The sequence below is a fragment of the Euprymna scolopes genome, chromosome 26 (assembly GCF_053919585.1).
Source record: "Euprymna scolopes isolate OS-2025 chromosome 26, ASM5391958v1, whole genome shotgun sequence".
Classification (NCBI taxonomy): Eukaryota; Metazoa; Mollusca; class Cephalopoda; order Sepiida; family Sepiolidae; genus Euprymna; species Euprymna scolopes.
In genome coordinates, this window is record NC_136507.1 from 109129392 (window position 1) to 109134444 (window position 5053).

Below are 5053 nucleotides of genomic sequence, written 5' to 3' on the forward strand. Positions count from 1 at the left end.
AATTGTTTAATGCTTGCAAAATTACCTTGTAAACAAATTGAATCATTCAGAAGAAAAGGTGGGTCTTTGTTTTCTTTTCCGACGAATAAAAAACTTCGGCCAAGATGAAAAAGTCAATCCAAGAATTGATATATGGCTATGTGTGAAGTTCTAACTGTTACGTACACGAAGTTTCAAGCAACAATGATAGTTTTCGGTGTTGTTAGCAGTGAAGGGCACATAATGCCTCTCTGTTTATTCCACAAGACCTTAGAGTAACTGCAGATGCCTATGTCGAGACTCTTAAAAACATTGTTAAGTCTTGGATAGACAATGTAGCTAATGGAAGGACCTATGTCTTCCAATAAATTTTAGCACCATCTCATAAAGCTCTTAAAACCCAGAATTGGATGGCCGACAATTTTCATGATCATGTCACACAAAATCTATATCCTCCAAACTCACCAGATTTTAATTCTTTGGATTATTACGAATAGGGCGTTGTTGATTAGCAAGTTAATAAGCATTCTAATAACACCAAATTCTCTCTGATGGAGGCAATAGCTCGAACATTCGCAACCATGAATGAAGACCACTTGATCAAAGCTTGCAGTCGCATTCGAACTCAAAGTGAGTCGGAGATAGAGGCCGAAGACTGCGACAACATAACTTAGGGTTCAGATAGTGAAGAACCACAATAGACATTTAGTGACACGTACACACATTCCGATGGACAGAATATAAAATAAGAACATCATATGGTGTATTTCCTCATGTGTTACAATTGTTTTGTAACCATTCGGACAAATTTAAACATTATATCATTTAAAAATATTCCAAAAATAGCCACTCTTCAAACACCAAAATATATTCCTCATATCTTTATTTTATATACATATATATATACATATATATACATATATATACGTATATATATGTATATATATATATAATATATATGCATATATGTATATACATATATATATATGTATATACATATATATATATATGTATATATATATATGATATATATATGCATATATATATGTATATACATATATATATATATATATATATATATATATATATATATATATATATATATATATATATATATAAACGATCGTTTCTGGCCTGATTTTTCACGTTCACTTCTAGTCTTGTTATATAACACGATCTTTTTTTTCAATGGTGCTAGTATGAAAATATTACATTAGATATAACTTTGTGCATGTGCCTGTAGAAGGCATAAATAGGGACAACAATTATCTCCCCTTCCAGTTATAATGTTGTTCCCTATTCAATGAGTCAAGTGAAATCCACGTTTGGAATTCTTAGAATACAAGGAAGACGAAAGGGCATTCTTAACATACGTCCGTTCAGTTAAGTGTGTGCGTCTAGCGATGAGCATGCTATTTGTAACTGATCCGTGGCCGATCGACAAAAGTAAATCAAGACGTGAGGACGTATCTCGATGGCAGGCCTAAAAGCAAGATACAATACACGTGTTGTAGTACATCACGGACACCCTTACACGAACTCCAACCTCTCCATGATTAGGAATTAGCGACAGGAGACCTTTCAGAAAAGTTTCACATAAAATGTTATATTTGATGATAGCGGGTGGAGAGTCGGTCTTAGCGAGGACGTAGATGCTACAATTTATTGATGTCTTTGACATTTTTCTATTCTGAAGAGATTAAACTCTTAAATAAGAGCAGGGTTTGTATATATATATATATATATATATATATATATATATATATATATATATATATATATATATATATATATATATATATATCGTTTTTTTACAGGGGGTGAACTTTAAATTAAAATAAATCACAGAAAATTATTTTTTAGTGGCAAGTGCACTTTGTGTTGCCCGATATTAATCTTAACGTTAAATTCGTATGAAAAATATCAAGTAAAAAAAAAAAATGGAAAGAAACTGAGACTTCGTGTAAGTAAAAACAAATACTAAAGCTGAGATCGAAACCAAAACCTAAAGACAATGAATCAAGTACGATAACCATCATGCCGGCCTTTCCACGTTCATAACAAAAAAGTGTTTTCTAACTTACTTATTCTTAACATAAGGAAGCTGTCATATGAACGATTCGTGCATGCGCAGTCATGAAACAGTTGACAAACAGATAAAGATCCGATTATCCCCAAGTACCAATTTTTCAATTTTGACTCTTTAGTAGCCCTTTTTTCCGGATGAAAACCGATAAATTTTTTTCCATATGTCTGAATATCCTAAATACTAAATTTCAAGTCTGTATACAAAAAATTCGTTGAGTATATAGGTTGAGAGTTGAAACGAAAACATTAATTTCAAATTTTAACTCATACTTGTTCATGAGTTGTTCCTGTTTATGATTTAATATATTTTCGTGTTTACAACCATTTTTTGCATTTTTGTTAATTTACTTTTTCATTTACTTTTTCATTTACTTTTTCATGAACCATCCTGAAACTTGTAGTCATGTATCATATCTCTTTCCAGTAAAAACGATTAATAATTGAACGTCTGCAGCCATTTAATTTGTCCATATAAAGCATTTGATCCTCTTTAACAAAAGACTCACTCCAGAGCTCCGTGGAAATCACTTTGGGAAATCCTGGTCCAGATTACCACTAAAAAGGGCGGGGAGAATATTTTAAACTTGGAGAGATTTATTGCCATTCAAATTCTAGAGGAAGTCAACGATTATCAACGAAACTCAGCGCTAAACGACTGATGCAATAATTCTAAGTGATTTGTCATGGTTATTGAAAGAAATGTGAAGGTCGGGAATCTGGGGAAGACTTACTGTTCCTCAGAAGTCAGGGAATACCACTTGTATTTTGCATTGAATAATCGTTGATAAATGACTTGGCGAAAACTACTCCACTAATCATCATCATCATCATCATCATCATCATCATCATCATCATCATCATCATCATCATCATCATCGGCCCTTCTGTTTTAATATCGTTGGCGACCACGCCTTTCCAAATTGTAGAGCCATGGTGATCTCGGGAAGACAAGTAAAGACAGTAGTTTCTCGTTGCTTTTCATTTTGATTTGGGGGTGTATCTCCCTCCCGTGAGTTAAACGCGTCCCTCAAATACAAACCTTGAAATTTCTACAACAGGTCGTGGTACATACAGCGCCTCGGCTTCCGAAATGCTTACCCCCATGGTACTGGCCAGGCTCGTTATTGCTTAACTTCAATGAACTGGCGAGAACCGGTGTTTCAACGTGATTGTGCCATATATATACGTAAATATAAAACTCATAGTTAATAATAATGAGATATTTTAAAATTGTATCCAACAACGGTGGAACCATATTCATCAGCACTTCTACTTTCCATTGTGTTATTTTGGTGAAAGCGAAGTGGAGGACTTATGTTTGGCTACTAGCCTGTCTCCCATATGTATACAATACCATATGTCTCCCATATGTATACAATACCATATGTCTCCCATATGTATACAATACCATATGTCTCCCATATGTATACAATACCATATGTCTCTCATATGTATACAATCATATATGTCTCTCATATGTATACAATACCATATGTCTCTCATATGTATACAATACCATATGTCTCCCATATGTATATAATACCATATGTCTCCCATATGTATACAATTATATGTCTCCCATATGTATATAATACCATATGTCTCCCATATGTATACAATACCATATGTCTCCCATATGTATATAATACCAAGGTTTTACGCACTAGGATATCTAGGTCTATCCAGGCTTTATGATGCTGAACTTGAATCGTTATCACTAAAGGTTGATAGGTACCGACACAATATCTTATTAAAAATAAGCATTGCCGTTACTACCACCACCACTACTTAAATGCTATTATTATTGAAAGTAGTCATGAAAATAACAACATTCGTTTATAATTGTTTGAAATAAGGTAGATTCCTTCTATCGAGCTAGAAGACTACTCACGCCTGAGAGTATCCAGTACCTTTACAAGGCCACCATTCGCCCATGCATGGAGTATTGTTGCCACATCTGGGCTGGTGCACCTACCACTAGCCTCTCTTGGATAGGGTTCAAAAAGGAGTTTTCGATCTAATAGGTCACACTTTGTCAACTAAGCTATAAGCCCTTCCTCATCGCAACAATGTTGCATTTCTGTGCCTGTTTTATAGATATTTTAATGGAATGTGCTCCATGATTAACTCGTTGCCCTTGTGCCCCCTCGATGTACATATTCTCGACTAACCCGCTTAGCAACAAAATTACACCCCTTCATTGTTGAGGTTCCTAAATGCCAGAAAGCTTTCTACTCTAATAGTTTCTTGCCTCGATCAGCTAGACTTTGGAATTCCCTTCCTGCTATCTGCTTCCTTGATTGTACTGATATGCAGAAGTTCAAATGTAACGTAAAGCAACATGTTGTTACTTTTTCCTATGCATGGTCCTAAATAGTAACCCTCTACGTTTAATTGACGACATACCTTGTTAGAGGTGAACATGAGTTAAAAAAGATAACCATTGCCACTACTACTACTACTATACTACTACTACTACTACTACTACTACTACTACTACTAAAATGCTATTATTATTACTATTATCATTGGTAGTACTAACGAAAATAATATTCGTTTATAATTATGTAATACGAGTTTGAACATTATTTGTGTTGAACAATTACGGTTCAATATATTTTGATATTTCTATTTGTTTAATTTCCATGTCTGAAAGCAACGAGGTGTGGTACTGAATCTTTCCCATTGTGGCCAGATTTCAAACTCAGCGAAACATTCGCCAAAAAGTCAAGCCTGACCTTTAAGGCTGACCAATTTGAACTTCAAATTTTCGACTGATACACAAGTCAATGCGACAATTAAGTGCGGCTTCTCTTTCCCGCCCAAAAAGCAAAAAAGATAACAACAACAAAAAGCCCCCCCCCCCTCAAAAAAAACAACATGGCTGACACGTCGAAACGCACAAAGAAAAGAAACAGAACATAGTAATCCCTTACTAAATTTATTTTGTTTTATTTTCTTCGACCTTACAAATATAACACTTTTC